Consider the following 25,862-nt stretch of genomic DNA (forward strand, 5'->3'; position numbering starts at 1 on the left):
GTCTCTTGACTCCACTGAAGTAGCAAATGGCGCTTGTTTTTTGGCCAATGGAATGCACGCTACAGGGTGTGTGGCTTGGAGCTGTCCTTGAAAGAACCGATTTGTAACAGTTCGTTATGTGACTGTGGTGTGAACCGCTGCTGCAGATGCAGTACATTCTGCCAGAGCCGCATGCCGGACAAGATGGTCTTCCCTCTTGGTAGTGCCATGTGGCCGTTCAGAGCCCGGTCTCCATACGAACGTACATTCCCGTGAGCGCTGCTGCCAGGAATCATGTACAGTGGCTACATTCCTACCAAATCTCTCAGCAGTATCGCTGAAGCAACGTACAGCTCCCCATAGGCCTATTACACGACCTCGTTGAAACTCAGTGAGGTGTTGATAATGGAGTCTTTCTACATCTACATCTACATAAATACTCCGCAATCCACCATACGGTGCGTGGCGGAGGATACCTCGTACCACAACTAGCATCTTCTCTCCCTGTTCCACTCCCAAACAGAACGAGAGAAAAATGACTGCCTATATGCCTCTGTACGAGCCCTAATCTCTCTTATCTTATGTTTGTGGTCTTTCCGCGAAATGTAAGTTGGCGGCAGTAAAATTGTACTGCAGTCAGCCTCAGTAGCGATTCACGAAAAGAACGCCTCCTCTCCACTAGAGACTTCCACCCGAGTTCCTGAAGCATTTCCGTAACACTCGCGTGATGATCAAACCTACCAGTAACAAATCTAGCAGCCCGCATCTGAATTGCTTCTATGTCCTCTCTCAATCCGACCTGATAGGGATCCCAAACGCTCGAGCAGTACTCAAGAATAGGTCGCACCAGCGTTCTATAAGCGGTCTCCTTTACAGATGAACCACATCTCCCCAAAATTCTACCAATGAACCGAAGACGACTATCCGCCTTCCCCACAACTACCATTACATGCTTGTCCCACTTCATATCGCTCTGCAATGTTACGCCCAAATATTTAATCGACGTGACTGTGTCAAGCTCTACACTACTAATGGAGTATTCAAACATTACAGGATTCTTTTTCCTATTCATCTGCATTAATTTACATTTATCTATATTTAGAGTTAGCTGTCATTCTTTACACCAATCACAAATCCTGTCCAGGTCATCTTGTATCCTCCTACAGCCACTCAACGACGACACCTTCCCGTACACCACAGCATCATCAGCAAACAGCCGCACATTGCTATCCACCCTATCCAAAAGATCATTTATGTAGATAGAAAACAACAGCGGACCTACCACACTTCCCTGGGGCACTCCAGATGATACCCTCACCTCCGATGAACACTCACCATCGAGGACGTACTGGGTTCTATTAGTTAAGAAGTCTTCGAGACACTCACGTATTTGGGAACCAATCCCATATGCTCGTACCTTAGTTAGGAGTCTGCAGTGGGGCACCGAGTCAAACGCTTTCCGGAAGTCTAGGAATATGGCATCCGTCTGATACCCTTCATCCACGGTTCGCAAGATATCATGTGAAAAAAGGGCGAGTTGCGTTTCGTAGAAGCGATGCTTTCTAAATCCGTGCTGATGCATGGACAGCAACTTCTCTGTCTCAAGGAAATTCATTATATTCGAACTGAGAATATGTTCGGGAATCCTGCAACACACCGTTGTTAAGGATATTGGTCTGTAATTTTGAGGATCTGTCCTTCTACCGTTCTTATATACAGGCGTCACCTGCGCTTTTTTTCAGTCGCTCGGGACTTTACGATGGGCAAGAGATTCGCGATAAATGCAAGCTAAGTAAGGAGCCAATGCAGTAGAGTACTCTCTGTAAAACCGAATTGGAATCCTATCAGGGCCTGGTGATTTATTAATTTTCAACCCATTCAGCTGCTTCACAACCCCAGGGATGTCTATCACTATGTCCTCCATACGGGAATCTGTACGAGACTCAAACGGCGGTATGTTTGTACGATCCTCCTGCGTGAAAGATTTCTCAAATGCTAAATTTAAAATTCCAGCTTTCGTTTTGCTGTCTTCCGTTGCCAGGCCAGACTGATCAGAGAGTGACTGGATGGAAGCCTTCGACCCGCTTATCGATTTTACGTAAGACCTGAATTTCCTTTGGTTTTCAGCAAAATCTTTTGCTAAGGTATGACGGTGGTAGTGGTTGAATGCTTCTCGCATCGCTCTTTTTACAGCAGCACGAATCTCTACTAACTTTTGCCTGTCCTCATTCTCCCGATCTTTGTCGCTTAAAGGCATTATTGACAAGAACCGGCTCACCACGTCCATTCTCAAATATAACTAACGCTCGAGACCGTTACCACCCTTATGTAACTGGCGAGAAATTTGGGTAGACATCTTCTTTCAGATGTAGAAACACGCCTACCAACTTTCGTTTATGTGGCACAACTCCTTCTTGGTGTTGTGATTGTTTCTGTCAGTGTATGTTTTCAAAGATGTTAAGTGCATGTTTTTCTTATTGTTACTGTAGATTTCAGGATGGATGCTACTCGACCGAAACCGGTAATATTCAGGCTGTAATTATATTTCCTTGTGATCACGATCATTACAAATTGTGACAAGTAACGCAGATCGCTGTATCTCTATCACCCGACGTTACCAGGTCTTACGAATGGTGATCATTCAAAAGCATATTATTTAAGTTTGTACCTTGTTGTACTTTGTAAAGTAAGGTTTATCTCAGTCCACGAATGAAACGCCGTGGCAGCGATAAGGATTAATTTAGAACGATGGCATGACCCGTCAGGAGATGATAGGGGTGGGGGAGGAGGACACAATGTCGACGTTTGCGCTGGGCGCCAGTTATCCTACAGTTAGCGCCCCTTCCCCTACGCCCAGGAGAAATGCTCGGTGACACTGCGTGATTCGGACAGCCCGGTCGCTCAGCTACAGTACCAGAAAACGTGACGTGATCCGGAAGACCTTGAGCCGCAGCCGCCACCGGCTTCCGCGGCGCGACGCCGGCGTCTGCCGCGGCCCGTGGCGTGCGCGCTCGGACGACTCTGTCAGCTGTTGAGGCCCGGCACGCAAGGGCGCCGCCGCCGCCGCCGCCGCCGCCGATTGTTTGACCAAATTGGTCCAAATTGTTTGTGAAATTGGGGCAGCGAGTGGGAGGGGGAGGGGGAGGAAGCGCGGCCGGGGGTGGCGCGCCCTCCGGCCTAATGAAATGAAAGCGCCGGGCAGGGTCTCGCGTGCGACGCGGCCACAATAGCGTCGTGTGCCGGGCCACCTGCGCCCGCCACATGACGGCATTTGCAAGTGAAAAGCCGAGACAGCGGCGGCAGCCATTGACACACGTCACAAATCTGTCCGCCAGCACGAACTGCCCCGGGGCCGGCCTGGCCTCGACGCGCGGACCGCTACCGCTGCCACGGCGCCGTGTCGCTGGTAAGCTGCCGCGGCCTCACTCTCGCTCTCGAACAAATGTCAAGTTTTGAAGCGCCACTGCAATGTCCCAGCCTGTTGCTAATTGTACTAATATCGTCTAGAAAATGGGGGTGACGACAGCGGGTATTCTGCAGCTGTTTACTGTATAGTGGTCAAAATATGAGGCGTGTTTTTTTAAGTAAGTACCGTTTGGAAATTAAAAAAAAAACGTGCTAAGATATCTCAATAATTTTATTTTTACATGAAAGCCTGTACCTTAATCTACGCACTGACGCCATTACAGTCTGATTCTTATACTAAAATGTAGACTTTCACGGCCGGAAATATCATGTCCACTATAATTATCCTGGCTGTTATGCCGTGGTCGGTTGATGAATTCTGTGTCGATTCCCAACGTTTCTTGGTCAGACCACACTGCCACACGATTATATTCCGCGATGGAAACAAAGACGCTGCAACTAACGTTTCATCGTTGGCGCCAGTGTGATCTCTGGTCGCAGTGGGCTGTACCACAGTCTAACATGTGGCTGTATCTTAGAACATACATTTGCAGACGACTTCTGGAATATTGTTAAAGTTATCTTAATTGTAATAATTTCGGTAAGCGTTTCTTTATTGCAATGGTGGAATCTTGTGCAGCATTTGGTCACACTGAATGATATGAGAAAGGAAGTAATATTTTGTTGCACAGGTAAAGCTGTTTCAAGAATACATCGGATTACTGCTCCTGTTGGTTCTCCATTTGCCCTGGCCAGACAAATATACTCAGCCAAGCGCAGGGATTGCTGTAGAACGCTCGGTCCGGAAACCAAACTGCTCGGCTGTTAGGATGTTGGTGTCTGAGAGGACTTAGAGGAAGAGGTAAAGATTATGTTCGAGAAGTTTGCTAAGGTTTGTTATTAGACAGACAGGACGGCAGCTTTCCGAGATGAATAGCTTTTTGTTAGTTTTCGGAAGTGTGATAACCTTCTCAGTTTCCCAAGCCTAGCACTCGCTTGCAACCGGCACCTGTGGCCGAGCGGTTCTAGGCGCTTCAGTCTGGAACCGGGCTGCTGCTACAGTCGCAGGTTCGAATTCTGCCTCGGGCATGGATGTGTGTGATGTCCTTAGGTTAGTTAGGTTTAAGTAGTTCTAAGTCTATGGGGCTGATGACCTCAGATGTTAAGTCCCATAGGGCTCAGAGCCATTTGAACCATCTGAACTCGCTAGCAAAGGGGATACGGCAACACCTGCCGTGGTAAAGCACACCTGTTCGGGAGGAAGTAACAGCTCGGTACTAACTCAAGTCTTGCATAAGCTATAACTTAAGCAAAAGCCCAAAAACTATAGCAAGAGGTAGTTATATGAGCCTCACCTACAAATCCCTCATCCGCCCGATCTTAACTTACGTCAAAGTTACCTAGATCTCCACGTCCATTAAATTCTGCAGATACTACATATGCAGAATGTTTCACAATTCCTATCACACGGTTCTGGGGGTTGTAGGGAGGAATTAGTAAAGAAAGTTTTATAATTCTCGAATAATCTAATCTAGCCACAAAACATTATCTGTTTGGAAACCGGGTTGAGAATCGTCACGCGGAAGCTGCATTAGACTTTCTACGAATAAAAACATGAAGTCAAGGAAGTTTTCATGTTTTGGAGAATCAATGGTGCAAGTAAAAGAAGACTTCGGAACAAAAATAACACTGTAAAGCAGACAGGTACAAACATCAAACGCAGATGACTACGTAGCTCTTCTGACCAAATCTAGTCTACTTCTGTTAATCTGACTGTACGAACTGTTTAGAGTACATAAAATTTTTTACAGTAAATAAAAATTAGGACGAAGGTGAGGAAGAGGACTTGAGCAATATACTTCATGAAGTGCAAATAATTTTATAAAATGAGTACGATGAGGAATAATATTTCCCGTTTTACAGCGAAGTCCACGAGAATGATATTGATATGACGTCGCAAGATACTGATTACTGAGCTGAACTAGACGAACATATGATAAAAGATATAGTTTCAAAATGAAACACTTTTGTTAAAACTGTCGGAGAGCAGTTCGCCTATATTATAATTGAGATGTTACAGTATTTCTCACTACAAAAATGCTGTCCATTTGAAGGATTATTTAGCAGATGCCTATCGCACATGTTTGGAATGATTTCAGAACACGTAACTTCCAAGAACAGTGCAGGATGGGGCCTTGGATAATTAAGTGAACTACGCTGAAAAACACGCGAGCATCGGGTAATGGCATGCGACGTGCGTCACACTTGGCAATGCTTATTCTGCTAAACTACGATCATAGCTCTCAGACGTCACAGTAAGCAAGTTTTACCTAAAGGTTTCTCCCGACGTCTTGGAATCGACATCAAAGCGCTTCGCGAAACCTGAACTCGCTTGGTCATATAGCAGCTGTTTACATGTTGTCCATAGTACCGTTATCTAACGAAACCCGTTACCTAAAATTGAAACACGTATGCCACGTCTAAATGTAAATGTAAATAATATACAAATAACTTGCTCAATAGTGACATGTGTTTCCGTGGTGTAGTAATCATCACATCCGCCTAACACGCGGAAGGTCTCCGGTTCGATCCCGGGCGGAAACATAAATTTTAATCAATGGAAGATATGTCCTCGTTGGGTAAAGAATTCGCCTGTTGACTTGCTGATCCCAATTCCATTGTAGACATTACAGTTTCAGTTAGATAGCAAATGTATGCGTCCTTTTATTTATTGCCACAAAGCCAAAAATGACGGATAGTACAACAAATTACGACTGTTTTATGTAATGCTGATAACATGAGAACAGTAAAGAGTTGTATGCGAATGGAAAGACATGTTATTTTTGTGTCCGACCTATCATATTAAAAAAATTATATTTTACTAATTCAGTCTGCAAACATCGTAGAAACATATATGCACATCGGAGAAACTTCTGCGTGCAGTAAATTAATATCTGCAGTGTACTAATGGGAGCTGTTATTCATCTGACTGGGAGATTTAGATGCATAGAAATCCGAAGTACGTGGTGGGTATGATACATAATTGTAACTCGTACGTGTGCTGTATTATCTTTCACAATACAGTGAATCAAGTGTAAACTTTCAGAGATAGCTTCTGAGTGTTTTGGTATAATGGATCCACGATCTATGACGGCTCGTCACAGAGTAATAATGCAATAATGATTTATTCGATTTGTTACCGCAGTCACCCTTGTTCCTGCGAAAATGCCTTTATAACGCTGGAGGAGCGTGTAATATTCAATAGCCAAAACGTATCACACTCAACACAGCGTAATGCAATAACTCTCAGACTAAACACTGTAGTATGATGTGGTTGCCGTCGGTGTGGGAACATCTTAACATAGCGTCGTTGGGTCGCTTTTCCATTGGATTCAGTGAACCCAGGTACGAGGTGCGTATCTGCCAACTCTTTGTCGGTAAACCTGTTCATGGCAGTGCTGTGGATCGCTGTTAACGCAGAACTGACTCTGGCGGAAAACGAATCCCCAGACAGAACCGATCAGTACTGAATGTAAACTTCAGGGCAACGAGTTCAAGAAGACATTACTGTTGTCAAGAGAAGGTACGGTGAGTGAATGGAAACAAGACACACATGTCTACCGTCGACATTTGCACTGTTGTAACTATTTTCAGTGCATTACAGAAATAAATCTATCTGGGGCAAGAAACAAACCCAACTGCAATAACTTGGTAACCAGCCGGAGGAGATTGTCCGATCCTTATATCAAAATATTCATAAGGTATCTGTGAACAACCTCTGCAAGTTTGTCAGTTCACCTTGTGTATATCGAAGTGACAGAAGTAATAGGATGGCAAATAAGCACATATACAGATGGCGGTAATACCGCGTACACAAAGCATAAAAGGGCAGTGCATAGGCGGAGTTGTCACTCGTACTCAGCTAAGTCGTGTGAGGTTTTACATCATGGTTATGGTCGCAAGACGGGTATTAGCAGACTCTGAACGCGGAATGCTAGGTGCAGTTAGACGCATAGGATGTTCCATTTCGGAAATCCTTAGGGAATTCGATATTCCGAGATCTACAGCGTTGAGAGTGTGCCGAGACTACCACATTTCAAGCATAACCTCTCACAATGGACAACGACCGACAAGAGCGACGTTTGCATAGAGTTCTCAGTGCTAACAGATAAGCAACACTGCGTGAAATAACAGCAGAAATTAATGAGGGAGGTACGACTAATTTATCCTTTAGGATAGTGCGGCGAAATTTGGCATGACATCGCCTGCAGGATTCTCCAGGGCTCGAGATCATATCGAAGCCATGGAACCAAGTTGTCAACAAGAACGTCACAGGGCCAGAACTGTTCGCGACTGGTTTGAAGAACATTGTGGATAATTCGTGCGAATGATTTAGCCACCCGCATCGCCCGACATGAATCCCATCGAACATTTATGGGACATAATCGAGGGGTCAGTTCGTGCACAAAATCAGCGGCAACACTTTCGCAATTATGGTCGGTTATAGAGGCAGCATGGCTCAATATTTATGCAGGGGACTTCCGACTTGTTGAGTCCATATCACGTCGAGTTGTTGCACTACGACGGGCAAAAGGAGGTCCGATACAATACTGACAAGGGAACCTCCCCATCGCACCCCCCTCAGATTTAGTTATAAGTTGGCACACTGGATAGGCCTTGAAAAACTGAACACACATCAATCGAGAAAACAGGAGGAAGTTGTGTGGGACTATGAAAAAATAAACAAAATATTCAAACTGAGTAGTCCATGTGCACGATAGGCAACAGCAAGGGAGTGGGCGGTCAGGGGCGCCGTGGTCCGATGGTTAGCGTGAGGAGCTGCGGAACGAGAGATCCTCGGTTCAAGACTTGTGAAAACTGTAATTTTTTATTTTCAGTCTGTGACAAACTCTTACGTTTTCATCGCTTTTTGGGAGTGATTACCACATCCACAAGAAAACCTAAATCGGGCAAGTTAGAAGAATCTTTTTACCCATTCGCCAAGTGTACAAGTTAGGTGGGTCGACAACATATTCCTGTCATGTGACGCATATGCTGTCACCAGTGTCGTATAGAATATATCAGACGTGTTTTTCTGTGGAGGAATCGGTTGACTTATGACCTAGCGATCAAATTTTTCCGGTTCCCATTGGAGAGGCACGTCTTTTCGTCTACTAATCGCACGGTTTTGCGGTGCGGTCGCAAAACACAGATACTAACCTTATTGCAATGAACAGAGACGTCAATCAACGACCGGACAGATCATAACTTTGCGAAAATAAAGAAATTAAAATTTGCACACGTGGGAGGACTTGGACCAAGGACCTCTTGTTCCACAGCTTCTCACGCTAACCACGGGACCAGGGCGCTGCTGAGCTCACGCTATCCTTGATGTTGTATATCTTCCGCGTGGACTACTCAGTTTGTATATTTTGCTTATTTTTTCATACTTCCACACAACTTCTTCCTGTTTTCTTGACTGATCTGTGTTCAGTTTTTCAAGGCCTATCCACTGTGCCAACTTATAACTAAATCTGAGGGGGGTGCGATGGGGAGGTTCCCTTGTGAGAGGTATCCCACGGCTTTCGTTAACGGAGCGTATGTCACTGACAGTGGGAACCTGTAAAAGCGCGTATGCGACAGCTGATACTGAGAAGCTTAGTACCTTTCGTATTATTTCGTATTTCAGTTACTCATCTCACTATTGAAGTCGGTCTGAAATAGGAAATTCTGGTATTTTTCTTACAGCACGAAATTCAACTACGGCTGAAGGAAGACTCCTTACCTATTTAAGAATGTTGCGGGAATTAGTTGGCTTTCAGTATTAATATAATATCGGGTGACCACTGTTCTCATTTGCCATTATTTTTGTTAGCTGGATGTTGCAACATATGAAACCGGGAATTCAGTCGCAGGTGGTGGAAAAAGAGCGCATATTTTTTTTATTTTTTGTATATAAGTAATTATTAATGCGTGATGTGCTCGAAATAGCTACTACTTTTGTTTTATCCGCATCCACAGATGGCCGCTGGCTCTGACAACTATTAATTTTCATGTTGGTTCTTGAATAGGAGTATTATAGCCAAATGAAACGGAAGCCGGCCGGGATGAAATGCTCGAAATGCTCACAAAGACACGGCGGTAACAAAAAATTGCTCCGTCAAGAGGATAATTTTAGAAATGATTTTTTTTTTGTGACCGCCCATAGCTGCAGCTTCGCGTGTTCTTCCGCATCTGGGGCAAGCCGAGAAACTCGGGCTTTAGAAGAGCACCGAAGCTCTGTGATTTCGTTTCCTGGGGGCCGCGAACGTGGCGCTGCCGCGAGCCCTACAATTATATCAACCGATCGACCGACCAGCGGAATCAAGGGAGAATGGGCAGGCATGAAGTGGAAGCGTTTAGGAGTTTGAATGGTTGAGTCGATGTTTCAGAGTGTTTCGAACCCTCTGATACGTAACGAATAAACGGCGGAATAACAGGAAGTCATACAACGATGTTAACCATCGCGCAGTCAGAGAACTCAAGTGGTTTATCAAAGAAGACGCTGTTATCGTGTTGAGTTGTGAATTTTTGACGGTTTTGTGTTGTCATATTTTAGATTGCACGCTTGTGGCTAGACAAAGGGGTTACTTCGAAAACTGGTACAACATTCGTTTCGTCTTTACCCTCCCAGTCCTAGTGAAGTGGAAATAATACAGTTTTGCTTCATTTGTCTTAAATGTCGATATTTGCCGTATTTTTTTTCCTTTATGCATTATGAATAAGATTAATTATGTTGTTCGTAGCTATGTCTTGTTGTAGCGGAATTATTACTGAACATCCTGCATTGATTCTGGTATTTGACGGGAGAAGCAATTACAAGTTGGTTTCCCGGTGTCAGTTGTGAGTTACATTTTAACAAGGTAGCGGGCGAGTGTTTCAGTAGTCAAAACACTGAACTATTACACAGGGCTTGTGTAGTGTTTCATGATTTAAGTTCTGTATAGCTTTCCTAAATGATTATATTGGAATTAAAGGATAGTTCTTATTAAAAGGGCGCAGTCGCATTCCTCGAGCAACTACCTGTTCAAGCGAATTACGGCTCTCATTTCCTACGGTATTTTTAAAAATAAATTAAGTAATTTATTTAGAACTACTGGTCAGTTTAGAACTTTCTATGTGCAAAATGAAGTACTTATTCTAACGAAATAGCCTGGTGAAACATTTGGAGTACTGGGGTGCCCACACAGAAGAGCTCATGCCAACTTCCTCCAACAGACTGCTGCTTTCTGTAGTAATGATTATGTTTTTGTGACTCGAAACAAAAGGATTCTTCGTGAGGCTATCAAAACAGAAGTATGTAGGGGTGAGGAACCTTCCCATATGAGGCTTATCTGATGCAGCAGCTATAACGCTGATTTTAAGAGTATTTGACTACATACTAACATTTCGTATCCGTCAGGTATTTGTAGAGAGTAACCTTCTGTGGTCTCAGTTTTTAGAACATTGACAGTAAAGGTCAGCCAGACGTACACCCAAGCCTCCTCCATCAAGTGTATGTCGTTTATGGGTAGGAGTACGATGGCAGTTCACGGTGATGGGTCTGGACCTGCACATCGTCCACTTGTGTCTCGGCGGACCACAGAGTTCTTCGTTTACGGTTTATTTATTGTCTTTAACTTGTGTACTACAGACGAGAGAAGCTGAATATTTTTCTGCAGGACTACTTGCTATTTAAAATTAAACAGAGGTAGTATGTCTTCTGTTCTAAGCTGTTGCTGCTGCCCCATCACAGCCCGTGCAGGGGTATGTCAGTGAAATACAATGAAATCTGACTGTATTGGCACTATAGTCACATGTTGCTGATTCCCTTTTGGCTTGCATGTGCAGATATTGGTCGACCACAGAATTATTTTATGGGATTGAGGGCGCTTCGATAGGCTTATCGTAATTGTTTATGCCGATATTTCAAGAGGACATGCTGAACCACCGGATAGTACATACACAGCTGTCTTGAAATCATTCACAGTGCGAAGCGCTTTCCTTAGTCACTTCTGTACTTGTTCACTATAAGCCAACGCATGTTTCTGATAACGGTCGCGGAAGGTCAAATGCAATAATATCGCCGTCGGGTAGTACACAAGTAAACGCGAGAGCGTTACGGAAACGTGAAATAGAAAGAAAACCAGTTATCTTGTGAGTCACTTTTATTTTCTTCCACGACGCGTTTCGAGGAGTTACACCTCAACCTCAGGGGTATCAGCTGATAACATGGGAATATCGTTTTCTGAATATACACAGCTGTATGCCTTACATACAATTGCGCAACACATTTGTTATCATGTGTAAGTAATTACCATAATACAGCACTTAAGTCATACTTTATAAACTACAGCAGTGCTACTTCAGGATGTCCCAACAAAAATGACAATGAGGGTCGTAATAAATACACACACACACACACACACACACACACACACGCACGCACACACACACACACACACACAAACCCAAGAAGTACTGAAATTTTAATCATAATAATGCAGTAAATAAATCATTTTTTACTTTATCTACAAAAGAGTGTGCACTACTTCCAGTAGAAAATTTTTGCCTTTGCTTCAAGCCTCATCCATTTTATATGGTATATAAAATCTGCTAGTTAGTATTGCATCGATCTAATAAAAACGCCGTCAGGGTTTTACTAAAAAGTGAGAACGGTTAAATAATTTTATCTTATGTAGAAAACTACTGTAATTTATATCGCTCACTGAGCGCCGAACTTCTCTTGTTGCCTTTCCATCTTCAAGGATATTGAAATTTTTATTGTGTATACTACAAACAGAACAACATGGATAGCATATGAACAAAGAAGCAAATTTGCGCTTTAATCGCGCTAACGTGGCAATTTTATTGTCGTTCATTTTCATGATCAAACTAAGCGGCACGCGTTAGATACAGAATGTCCCAGGAGGTATGGTCAAGTTTCACGGACATGACAGGAACGATCATTCTAAACAAAATATGTCTAATAAGCATTGGCTCTAAAGTGCATACGTTAATAGCTATGAATACTTCTTCAATTTTGATACTGTGAAACAAATCCCTCCTACTGCAAGTTCTTTGCTTTCCATTTTCTGAGAAGAGGTTGTATGGATCAAAACAAGAAACAATTGTCCAGTAAACATGGACTCTAAAACGAATACCTTAAGAGATATGGGCACTTGTTCTTCTTCTCTTCTTTTGAACAAGCGCTTATAGCTATTAAGGTATGCGTATTGGTGCCCATGTTTACTAGACAATTTTTCTTGTATTGGTCCACACAATCTCTTCTCAAACAATGGAAAGCAAGTAACTTGCAATAGGACAGATTTGATTCAGAGTATCGAAGTTGAAGAGGTGCTCATAGCCGTTAAGGTATCAATTTTATAGAGACCATTTATCCTTTACATTTTTTGCTTCGCATGATCGTTCCTGTCACGTGCCTGAGTATTGACCATCCCTCCTGGGACCCCCTGTAACAGACAACTGCCGCTTTCGAGCGCTGCGGACGCAAAACACTACGAGGAACACGTCCCGTGTGATGTACGGGCTCTTTTCTGACACCCAAACTTTCAGATGTCACACACTCAGATCGGTACCCAACGTTGCATGTCGATAAAGCATGCATAAAAACACCAATTTAGTTCGTGCTGTGTGCTGTCGTCCAGTAGAAAATGCGTAAACAGTAATTAAAAGTATCACCAAAGCTACGGAGCACAGGAAAAACATATGTGTTAAGTGTCTGTGTTGTAGATATCGCGCGGGTAAAAAGATAGAGCGTTTGGTCATCTTACCAAAGTTCCTTCGTTCAAAATTCACTGCTGACAATTTTGTTGACTGTTTAGCTTGAAAGTGTTATCTAGGAGAACATTTTCCTGACATATAAAAGAACTTTTCAGAGTTTGCAGCAACGTTCTTTTGGCAGTCTGTTTTTGTTTTGTCATATGAACTTTTTGTACTTATCATTGATCTTGTTATTATGTTTATTATTAATTATTGCAGCGGTGGTCGTGCGGTTCTAGGCGCTTCAGTCCGGAACCCCGGGACTGCTACGGTCGCAGGTTCGAATCCTGCCTCGAGCATGGATGTGTGTGATGTCCTTAGGTTAGTTAGGTTTAAGTAGTTCTAAGTTCTAGGGGACTGATGACCTCAGATGTTAAGTCCCATAGTGCTCAGAGCCATTTGAACCATTTGAACTATTAATTATTGCACCGAAAAGCCAAAGAAATTGGTATACTTGGCTAATATCGTGTAGGGCGCCCACGATCACGCAGAAGTGCCGCAACACGAGTAATGTCTGAAGCAGTGCTCGAGGGAATTGACACCATGAATCTTGCAGGGCTGTCCGTAAAACCGCAAGAGTACGAGGGGTGGAGATCTCTTCTGAACAGCAAGTTGCAAGGCATCCCAGACATGCTCAATAATGTTCACGTCGGGGGAGTTTGGTGGCCAGCGGAAGTGTTTAAACGCAGAAACAGCTACTCTGTATCAATTCTGGACGTGCTGGGTATCACTGTCCTGCTGGAATTGCCCAAGTCCTACGGATTGCACAATGGACATGAACGGATGCAAGTGATCAGAAAGGATGTTTACGTACGTGTCACCTGTCAGAGTCGTATCTAGACGTATCAGGGGTCCCATATCACTCCAACTGCACATGACACACACCATTACAGAGCTGCATTAGCTTGAAAAGTCCCTTGCTGACATGCAGGGTTCATGGATTCATAAGGTTGTCTCCGTACACATTCATCCGCAAGATACAATATGAAACGCGGTTCGTCCAACCAGGCAACATGTTTCCAGTCATCAACAGTCCAATGTCGGTGTTGACGGGCCCAAGCGAGGCGTAAAGCTTTGTGTCGTGCAGTCATGAAGGGTACACGAGTGGGCCTTTGGTTCCGAAAGCTTATATCGATGATGTTTCGTTGAATGTTTCGCACGCTTGTTGATAGCCCAGCACTGAAATCTGCAGCAATTTGTGTAATGGTTCACTTCTGTACTTATGAGCGAATCCCTCCAGTGGTCGTTGGTCCCGTTCTTGCAGGATCTTTTTCCGGCCGAAAGAATGTCGGAGATCTGATGTTTTACCGAATTTCAGATATTCATGGTACACTCGTGAAATGGTCGTACTTCATCGCCACCTCGGAGAGGCTGTGTCCCTCGGTCGTGTGCCGACTGTAACATCACGGTCAAACTCACTTAAAATTTATAACCTGCCAGTGTAGCAGCAGGAACCGATCTATCAACTGCGCCAGATACTTGTTGTCTTACATAGGCGTTGCCGACCTCAGCGTGTTCTGCCTGTTTACATATCGCTCTCAACGTGGTTCAAATGGCTCTGAGCACTATGGGACTTAACATCTGTGGTCATTAGTCCGCTAGAACTTAGAAGTACTTAAACCTAACTAACCTAAGGACATCACACACATCCATGCCCGAGGCAAGATTCGAACCTGCAACCGTAGCGGTCGCGCGGTTCAGGACTGAAGTGCCTAGAACCGCTCGGCCACACCAGCCGGTCATATCACTCTATTTGAATGCGCATGCGTACATCAGTTCAGAGTATTACTACTATTACTTCAGCACGTGTTATTCAGTTGTTCTCATTGTGTAATCCATGAAACTACGAATGTACTCTATAGGCTTACTCCTTTCAAAGATACAAAGCGAAAGCAAACTGCCAATGGAACATTGCTGTTAGCTCAACACAGCCGCTTTATATGTCATAAGTTCATTGTCCCATTTAACACTTTCACTTAAAATATAGTAAAAAGATTTACTGTCATTGATTTTTGAACTGGGGAAACTTAGTAAGAATATCTAACGTTCTGCCAACTTCCCCACGGAAGCAACATATGAGGAATACTCACAGTTTTGCATCTGCTGCGCTCCGTAGTTCTGTTGTTACTTTTAATTAACATTTACGCCCATTCCTGAGTGTCTGACATCTGGAGGTTTGGGTGTGAGCGTGCACGAACCACGATGAAAACCTTGTTTGGCGTGAATCGCGACGTGGAAAAACGTCCCGTGTGAGGACGCTTTAGGCAGCTCTGGCTGACCGAGTTTTGAGCGGAAATCTGGAGTACAGCGATCACTCTCGGGTGGTGTGGGAGTGTTAATGAGTAGTTGTCTATGAGCTGATGGGGATTGTGCTCGTCGACCCTGTAGGAAAGAAAACGGCCGTTGGGGGGTCGCGGGGCAGAGCGGCAAACGGACTCCGCAGGTGGACGCGCTGCTCTTACGTAACGGCCTGGCTGGCTGGCTGCCAGCTAGCGTTACCCAACATCCAATAACCCGCCTTCAGTTACCCGACTGATCGCTTTCTTCCGCCACAACCCGAGCCGATCGGATCCGATGCGCGCCCGCCGGACCGGACCGGGCCGGGACGAGGAGGCACAGGGCGCGACGCAAGTCCCCTCCACCACACACCAGCCGCCCCAGCAGCGCCCAGTCTCACGCTCCGCTACCTGCCGGTAACCCGAGCTCCAGTCCAGTGCGTGGCGCGCCGCTGTCGTAAACAGCCGTCCTCGCTCGTGTACGGGGATAACCTTTTGTGGTGTGCGTACTGTAAGACCTTCGGTACACACACCATCAGATTATTCGACTTGTCGCTCTAACGAAGTAGGCGAGTGTCAGCTATATGTCTCATCGTCTTATCGTGGCTTGTTTATCTTCTGCCATTAGGTCAGGCGATAGAAATGCCACTTACACGCTTAGAGTAGCAGATTGACAGTGACCAACTTTAAACAGAACTTGATTAATTTTCATACACATTTATTAAAATAATAACAAGCATAAACATTACGTAATTTGATTCTGGATGCTATTTACAATTGACCTTCTGAAGTTCCTCTGGTCTTGGTACGTTAATCTTATTCTCACATATCTCTGATACTTGACAAAGTGTCTATACATTTATCTTCATTACTTTTGAATGCATTATGGGAACAGCAGTGATCAATGTCTTATAAATAATTACTACTAAAAACAGTCTTGATCACGATTTATTTAACAAGGTGACCGGTTTCGACCACTACTAGTGATTCTCCAACAGAAAGAGGTTCCTACTCAATGGTCTGAAGATGACCACAGTAGTGGTCGAAACCGGTCACCTTGTTAAATAAATCGTGATCAAGACTGTTTTTAGTAGTAATTATTAATCTTCATGGCTACGTACAGGAATATGGTAATCTTATTAGGTGCAGACTGAAACTTGACTATAGACTGGTACAGACTAATGCAGACTGGTGCAGACAAATGCAGACTGACTAATCGGAGGTCTGTACACTCGCTGTAATAACTCGTGCGTTCAGGTATCACTGCGCGAGTGTGATCCGCGAGGAGAAAAGGTTCTACGTTAGCAGCAATCTCATTGGCTGCGTTACATATTAATACGCGGATCGGCGGAAGCAGAATTTGGCCCGTCTCTAAGGCAGCGCCATCTCGTAGTCGGAGACGGACGAGCGCTGCGCCTGCGCTGTTGTGCTTAGCGGGGCGCGCTCTAGTGGGAAAGTTGTGTACGCGCTGACTACGCGGAACTATGTACACAACACCTTTACACGGTAGTTACAAACTCCATGAACATTTCAAAATATCGGTACTCATAATTGGCCGAGAATAATGCAACAAATGATACAGTCTGCGAAAAACAAACTCTCAAGGTTTTTTTTTTACAGTGGTCAGAAGCTTCCATGCGCCCAACCTTCGTGACTCGACACACATCTGATCGGTAGCCCAATTCTGACCAATATCCCTAACTTCCGTATGCTGCAGAATCCTTGAACATATTCTCAGTGTGAATGTAATAAACCTGAGCCACAATTGCAGACGTTCGAGAAAGGTGATACCACTGACAGTTTTCTCAGCGAAGAAGAAGGGTCCGACAGACTGTCTGCTAGACACAGCACCCAACACTTTGACTTTCGCGGAATACCAGACGTGATCGACAGTTGCATGTGTATTCTCTGTCCTCCATATATGTGTCTTGCATCGGTGGAACTTTTCCGAAAGACGATCCGTGGCTTCGTCACTGAATATTAGTTTTCTCTCGAAGTCTTCATTTTCGGGGCGGTTCGGCTTATCAGTGCAGAGTTGCAGAGGGCGCAGTTTCTCGTGTAACTGCTCTTGGATTGCAGTAGCTTCATTTGTACGGCTTCACTCTTAACAGATTACAAAGGACTTTCCACGCTATCGGCTGAGAGATGTTCGATTCTGCATTAGCTTAGTGAGATTCGCAACGTGACGCCCCTGACACGGTCCACTGTCTGTTCTGACACATCCGGCTGGCCAGAATATTTTGCATCGCACGAACAACAATCCTCGACGAATTTCTTATAATACTTCAGTACGTTGTTGTAAACAGGTGATGTCTTCTGCAACTAGCCACGGAAATCTCTTTGCACGATCACTAGCAATTGGCAACAAACAAATTCTAGCATACAAAATGCTTTCTCCTCCTGGTTCGCCATTTTCAGCATCTACAGCCAATGGTGAGCTTCTCGGCGCTTTTTCACAAGAACTTGCCGGTAACATTTAAAATTAAAAAAAAAATTACGCTTGTCTGTCAAGTACTCTACCATTACTCTATTATTAAAGCTACTGCGTACAAAGTATTTTTAGGTAGTTTCTTTATATGACTGTCACAAATGCTCTTAGTTATGTACGAGATAAGGATATCAGTCACTAGAATCTTAGTGTAAATACCGATTTGTGCAGGCCCTTTGTACCATATTTCGTCTGATTAGTAAACATAAATCAGCCTCTATGTAGAGTACCTCCACACGAAGTGCTGGAACCAGTTTGTACACATGTGTTCCAAAAATGTTGCAAGAAACTTAATGAGGTTGTAGAGTCTGCCTTGAGGAACGAATCGTGGATGGGAACTCGTGTCAGAGAACGTCATCCAACGATCCTACAGACAGTCAAACCTAAATGTGCCGGCGACTGCCATTGGGTCAACCCTTCGGCAGCAAGCGCGACTTTGTACGCTGACGACCGTAAGTGGAACGTGTTGCAATGTTGTTTGTAATTCAGTGATCGCGTCAGGTTGCGTCGATTGCCAGTGGAGAAGATGGAGCTAGTTGCTGCGTAGACAAGCCCTGTCTCCTATGAAAGCGATGCTCTGTTACCTTGGTGGATAGCAGCTTCAGATATTGGTTTCCAGTTGAAGTTTATTTTCCTCCTGTACACCGAGAAACAGTGGAGATTTTATAGGCTTCCAGTAGAAAAATAAACAGTGGATGGAAACTCGTGTTCGAAACCGTCATCTACCGAAGCAACAAAGCCTTGCATTCGTAAAGACAGCTTCAGCGTCTCCACTGGCGATCGTGGCAATCCGTCGCGATTACTAATTAACAAACAACATTGCGAGACGTTCCGCCTACAGTGTCAGTGCACAAAGTCTCGTTTGCTGCTGAAGCGGTGCCCCAGTGGCAGGTGTACGTGAATTCGATGCTGTGCAGCGTCGTTGGATGACTTTTTCAGACACGGATTTGTATTTTCGAATTATTCCTCAAGGCACAATCTACAGTCCCTCTAAGTTTGTTGCAACGTTTCTGGGACACCCTGTACACAGTGCGGAAGTTAACGGTGGTTGGTATATTTTGTTATTGACAACTGAGCCGTGGCTATCGATGACTCGATGAATCGCATCCGCCAGAGCGCGCTGTCAAGGTGGTATCTCCGGTTTCCTCGACTACCGCCAAGGACTACCGCCAAGGAGTATAAAGCACATGCGCGGAAGCGGAAAGCTATCATCGCCAGTGTGTCACGTCAGTGTTGTGTTTAGTGCTGCTTCTCCTGTGCGTCCAGAGGTGTGATTTTAATTGTGTGCTGCCTTGAGGTTCGCTGTCAGTGTTTGTTATGTGCTACGCCATCTGTCGATACTTTTTATGCTCCGGTCCTACTGTGCCTTGTATTCTTTTAATTGTCGCAGTGTGTGGCTTTTTGTATGCGCTGCTTTTTTACAGTTTTTTTATCTCCATTTTACAGTCGCCCCTTCTTTTGCCTATTGCCTTCCATGATGTCCCCCCCTTTTTTATATGTCCCCTCCTTTTTTATATCATTTTCACCATATTCTCTCCTTTGTATATTTTTCACTGTCTTCTATTGTACGATTAATGCCTTTCGGCTGAAGGACAGCGCATATGCTGCTTCCAGCCCGCCCCGATGGGGAATTGAAATACAATAAAGAAAAAAAAAAAGCGGAAAGCTGGCGGGTGTGAGAAGGAAGTGAACATGACCAGTCGGCTATGGCCGAGTGTGCGGCGACAGCTCAGTATTGAAGTAACCGTGGAGACGACGCTAGTATCAGGGAGATAGCTTTCAATTGTACTAGTGGTACCGCCTAAGTCAAGAAACACACGGCGGAGCTGTTTATAGCGTCAGCGCCGTGCATCAGGATATTATATCGTTTTTTGTTTTGTTTCCCCGCGATACCGAAGTTTCTCTCTTACATGGGGAGGCCGCCAATTGTGAAATTCAGATTCGATTCATACTGCGCATAATAAAAGCTCATGGCCAGAGGTGTAATGTGGCAAAGCACCAAGATGCACTTCTCAGCCGTTGTCGAGAAAATCGACAGTTAAAAGAAACCGTTGCGGTGAAATACTCTCGACGATTAATAATTTTCTCCAGCGTCGTGGGGCAGCGGTAAGCGCTCGGGTTCGTAATACAAAGGTCGTTGGATTGAATCTCGCGCCATGCAATTTTTTTTATAATTAGTTTTATGTAATTCATATATATATATATATATATATATATATATATATATATACTCCTGGAAATTGAAATAAGAACACCGTGAATTCATTGTCCCAGGAAGGGGAAACTTTATTGACACATTCCTGGGGTCAGATACATCACATGATCACACTGACAGAACCACAGGCACATAGACACAGGCAACAGAGCATGCACAATGTCGGCACTAGTACAGTGTATATCCACCTTTCGCAGCAATGCAGGCTGCTATTCTCCCATGGAGACGATCGTAGAGATGCTGGATGTAGTCCTGTGGAACGGCTTGCCATGCCATTTCCACCTGGCGCCTCAGTTGGACCAGCGTTCGTGCTGGACGTGCAGACCGCGTGAGACGACGCTTCATCCAGTCCCAAACATGCTCAATGGGGGACAGATCCGGAGATCTTGCTGGCCAGGGTAGTTGACTTACACCTTCTAGAGCACGTTGGGTGGCACGGGATACATGCGGACGTGCATTGTCCCGTTGGAACAGCAAGTTCCCTTGCCGGTCTAGGAATGGTAGAACGATGGGTTCGATGACGGTTTGGATGTACCGTGCACTATTCAGTGTCCCCTCGACGATCACCAGTGGTGTACGGCCAGTGTAGGAGATCGCTCCCCACACCATGATGCCGGGTGTTGGCCCTGTGTGCCTCGGTCGTATGCAGTCCTGATTGTGGCGCTCACCTGCACGGCGCCAAACACGCATACGACCATCATTGGCACCAAGGCAGAAGCGACTCTCATCGCTGAAGACGACACGTCTCCATTCGTCCCTCCATTCACGCCTGTCGCGACACCACTGGAGGCGGGCTGCACGATGTTGGGGCGTGAGCGGAAGACGGCCTAACGGTGTGCGGGACCGTAGCCCAGCTTCATGGAGACGGTTGCGAATGGTCCTCGCCGATACCCCAGGAGCAACAGTGTCCCTAATTTGCTGGGAAGTGGCGGTGCGGTCCCCTACGGCACTGCGTAGGATCCTACGGTCTTGGCGTGCATCCGTGCGTCGCTGCGGTCCGGTCCCAGGTCGACGGGCACGTGCACCTTCCGCCGACCACTGGCGACAACATCGATGTACTGTGGAGACCTCACGCCCCACGTGTTGAGCAATTCGGCGGTACGTCCACCCGGCCTCCCGCATGCCCACTATACGCCCTCGCTCAAAGTCCGTCAACTGCACATACGGTTCACGTCCACGCTGTCGCGGCATGCTACCCGTGTTAAAGACTGCGATGGAGCTCCGTATGCCACGGCAAACTGGCTGACACTGACGGCGGCGGTGCACAAATGCTGCGCAGCTAGCGCCATTCGACGGCCAACACCGCGGTTCCTGGTGTGTCCGCTGTGCCGTGCGTGTGATCATTGCTTGTACAGCCCTCTCGCATTGTCCGGAGCAAGTATGGTGGGTCTGACACACCGGTGTCAATGTGTTCTGTTTTCCATTTCCAGGAGTGTATGTATATATACTATTAATGAATTGCTTATGCTCGACTGGTGAAGGATCGCTCTCCAATTGTACCGCCTCCATTTTTCCGTTTGTTTAACAGGGTGTACCAAAGCTCTCCCGTCCGCACTGGTTTTCGACGATTTTGTAAGTTGCGTTAGGGACCGCATCTACCTTCTTTCGAAGTTAGCAGGCAACTACTCGTTTCGGCCCATTCAACGTCTGTTCTTCAAGTGTAACGAGCGAGTAACGGAGTTTATATTTCATACCTGCCACAGCAAATTTGTGTTCGTGGGGTCTCTATTCTAATTCGAACTTTTGACTTACGCTACACGTATTCTCATCGGAATGAAAACAATTAATAACATTTGTGAAATACAACTTTGTTTACGGAAAACATAATGATGTTCGAAGTTGCCAGTTTTTCCACGACAAACGACTTTCAACAACTTATTATATGCATAATTGTTGCAACTGATTGCCGGGAATTATATATATATATATATATATATATATGAATTACAAAAAACAAATACTAAAAAAAAGATTGCATGGCGCGAGATTCGATCCGGCGACCTTCGGATTACGAACCCGAGCGCTTACCGCTGCACCACGACGCTGTAGAAAGTTATTAATCGTAGAGAGCATTTCACCGCAACGGTTTCTTTTAACTGTCGATTTTCTCGACAACGGCTGAGAAGTGCATCTTGGTGAGTTGCCACATTACACCTCTGGCCATAAGCTTTTATTATGCGCAGTATGAATCGAATCTGAATTTCACAATTGGCGGCCTCCCCTTGTTAGACCTTGAGTACGTGATCATTCTAATGTCTCTCGTGGTAAAACATGCAGTTTTGCATGCGAATGACTCACAGCACTGTTTTTACGATGAGCGATTTCTGTTCTAAGCGCACTTTCGTGTGGTTCTGTGCGGTCGAGGTCACTCACTTCACTTTTAAGTTATAGCGTGTTTACTCTTGGTCCTATTATTAGCGACGAAGTCAGCTACGGCCGTTGTAAATGGAACTATATGTTCACTTCTAGCATATCTGAAAGAAATGAACAATCGTAAGGTCTGACTTAATGGCGAAGCCTACCATAAGAGCTCCACTTCGCGGCATTTACATTGCAATAGCGGATTCCGGTCACTTTGCCTCTCAGTTTTAGCTCATTTCTCGAACATTTTTGTGAAAAGATTCAACGCTAACATTAAAGAGCTACAGCGTAGACGCGTCATGATAAATGTGCGTGAAGAGGACGCGCACAGAATCGCGGTTTGGAAGGGAAGGGGTGCTCAGTTCCCAATTCAGCTAGGCACTTAGGGAGAAAAGTTTTTGGTTTTGCCCGAAACAGCTGCCGTTCTTGTAGCCATATGTCTTAGTGTAGCTACGTTTCAGCATTTTAATCAGATTATAATTGGGTTGAAATTAATGCTCAGCTGCGGGCACCATTTGTATGTGCACCGTCCGGGTTTTACGTGCAAACAGTCATCCTTAAATAACACCAGACAAGAGCGCGACTCATGGCTCAAATTTGGTACACCGGTGTCCTAGACCTTGGTCTAAAATAAGTTTTAACCATTTGAGAAAATAGTGATTTGTTTGGATTTTATGCACAAAAGACGTATTTTAAACTTAATCAATCAGTTGAAAGTAGACAGATGGACGAAGTCATTTTTTTAAATCCAGTAATCTTTGTCTGTTATTGAGATACGATGGTTTAAAGTTGAGCTAAATGTAACACCTAAAACTCGTTCTTGCGTGAATTGAATGCGCGGAAATTTTTTAAAACGAAGCAAATAAATAAAATTGCGTTCTTACGATAAAACTGAAAACCTCTAAAAAATCTAGCTTCATTCCGATTTTATGTGCAAATATATATTTTTTGTCAGATTTTTTAAGCACGCCACTTCTGTGTTTCAAACTTGTGCTAATCGTGAAACGTCCCCTTTGAACAATTATACACGACTGTGCTTAAACTGACACACACTATTTTGTTAGCGCAACGCAATCTGACTTTCAATAATCCCTACAAAAGAATGGGTCCTGACTAACATTGAACTATACCTTTCACAAATCACTTACCTCACAAAAATCTTCGCTACTCAAGCTACTGCAATACAGCGAGCGCCACTACTGCCAGCTCAATAGTCATAATATATATAGCAGTTCATGACAAATTTCAAAACTCCGCCATCTCTCTCCCCACATCCACCACTGCTGGCGGCTCACCTCCAACTGCGCAACGCTACGCGCTGTTCACAGCCAGCTGCCTAACACTACAATGGCGAGTATTACAACAATGCAAAGCAGCCACATACTGCACACAGCACAGCCAGTGATTTTCATACAGAGGTGGCGTTACCAATAAAAAAACCTAAACAGCCTACTTACAATCGGTTCAAATATTTTAAGAAGGCAGACAAATAAACGTAATTAATGGCCATTCTCTTGTTTTATGAAAGCTTTATCCGTTGCCCCGATATACGAAAGTTGGTTCTAAAGGTACTAAAAAACCTATACCGGATCAGTCGGCAGACAAGTCAACAAAAGTCGACATCGGTTGCCAAGATATGGCGGCCTAATATCAAAATTATGGTAGAGTAAAAGTTGGGAACTGGAATGAAAAATGCTACTACTGTAGCATAAGAAAGGCGAATGTGTCCTAAGCACACTTAAGGATGTAAAAGAAGGGAAGCAGTTTTTCGATTTATCTGGCAAATGCAAAGACCTTAAATCAAAAAATCTACACATATTCGCGTTTTTCCGCGAGTTAACCCTACACTAGCGCAGTGAACTTTCTTAAATCCACCCCTGTTACATGTGTGATGAGAGCTGTACAAACAAACAGACACAAATTTAAGTGGTTTTGCGTGGGATGGATCTATAACAGGAAGCACCCGAGAGTGGAGATGCATCTGTAATAGGGAGTATCCCAGAGTGGGGATGCATGCCTCCTAAACTTTAATGACACGCTGTGTCGTGTTGCACTACATGACAAACGCCATGTTGAATAACATGACAGCATGTGTCATGTTATACGACATGACATCATGTATCACGTTACAGTACTATCAACACTGCAGCCCAGTCAGCAATCGTGATAATCTAATATATAAGAAACTATCAGCCTCGACTGCTGTAATGAAAACAACCTTTACCTGGGTTTCAGCCCAAGTAATTGAGCCTTCTTCAGAAGATAAACGTGATTCTATTATATTTCTGCGAGGGCACGGTCTAGAAATAAAGCTAAAACAGTCTGAATAGGCGTAGTCCACCAAGACTTGACTTAAGCTCCGGCGAGCGCCTCGTTTCCATGGACGCCGTGCGGTGGGTCTCGGGAGCTCACGTCTTGGTGGTGACTCAGTACCTATATACTGCATTTTTAAAAGGTGACTACGTCTATTCCGGCTGTTTTAGTTTTATTTCTAGACCGTGCCCTCGTAGACATATTATAGAATCAGGTTTATCTTCTGAAGAAGGTTCAATTACTTGGTCTGAAACCTAGGTAAAGTTTGGTTTCTTTACCGCAATCGAGGCTGACAGTTTCTTATATATTATGTATCACGTTACCTTAATTGACTCGATGACTTGTTTTCATGGCATAGGTACTAATAGTAATAAGTAAAAAAGCGCAAGTATGTCAAGATGCTTTAATTTAAATATCTTATGCATTATGTGATTGAGTCTCGTATAGATTTCCCAGTGTTGGTTTTGTAAGTCGAAAAGCTAGTTCCCTTCTTTTAGATCCCAAATTCTACCCGGGATATATATACGAGGGGCGTTCAGAAAGTAAGCTCCGATCGGTCGCGAAATGGAAACGACTATGAAAATCCGATAAAGCTTTGCACAGATTTGTTGGGTAGTGTCTCTAGTATAACCCCAGTTAGCATCACGTCGCTCTTCTCATTTCTGAGCTCGCAGTGAGTGCGTAAAGATGTCTAGAAAATAGTGCCTGCCGCCAAGTACGAAGGCCTGGTGAGAAATTTCGCCCGAAGCTATGCAGCTAACATTACATAACTGTCGTGCTGTTTCTTCTTCAAGACAATTCTCAGCCGCATTCTGCAGGGGCAATGAAGATGCTCCTGCATCGTTTTCAAATGGAAATGTGAGATTACCCACAATACAGTCCGCAATTGTCTCCCCCTGAGTTTCATCTCTGGTCACATGAACCGCTGTCTTTGAAGACAACATTTTGACACAGACAACGAGGTGTAGGCCAGCGTGGAGAATTGGCGGAAAGCACTGGCGGCTGCCTTCTATGACGAGGCTAT

General features: G+C 44.6%; 1 protein-coding gene and 1 non-coding gene across 2 annotated transcripts in view; one reads left to right on the plus strand and one right to left on the minus strand.

Moving 5' to 3' along the window:
* The window catches only part of LOC126234888 (protein lozenge-like), a gene marked incomplete at its 3' end in the record, with an annotated part of 759,148 nt that overhangs the window by 345,848 nt on the left and 387,438 nt on the right, over positions 1-25,862 (minus strand). The window lies entirely within an intron of this gene.
* Positions 5,916-5,988, plus strand: Trnav-aac (transfer RNA valine (anticodon AAC)). The gene has a single exon. It is a non-coding gene; the product is annotated as a tRNA-Val (tRNA).

Source organism: Schistocerca nitens, chromosome 2 (genome assembly GCF_023898315.1).
Source record: "Schistocerca nitens isolate TAMUIC-IGC-003100 chromosome 2, iqSchNite1.1, whole genome shotgun sequence".
NCBI lineage: Eukaryota > Metazoa > Arthropoda > Insecta > Orthoptera > Acrididae > Schistocerca > Schistocerca nitens.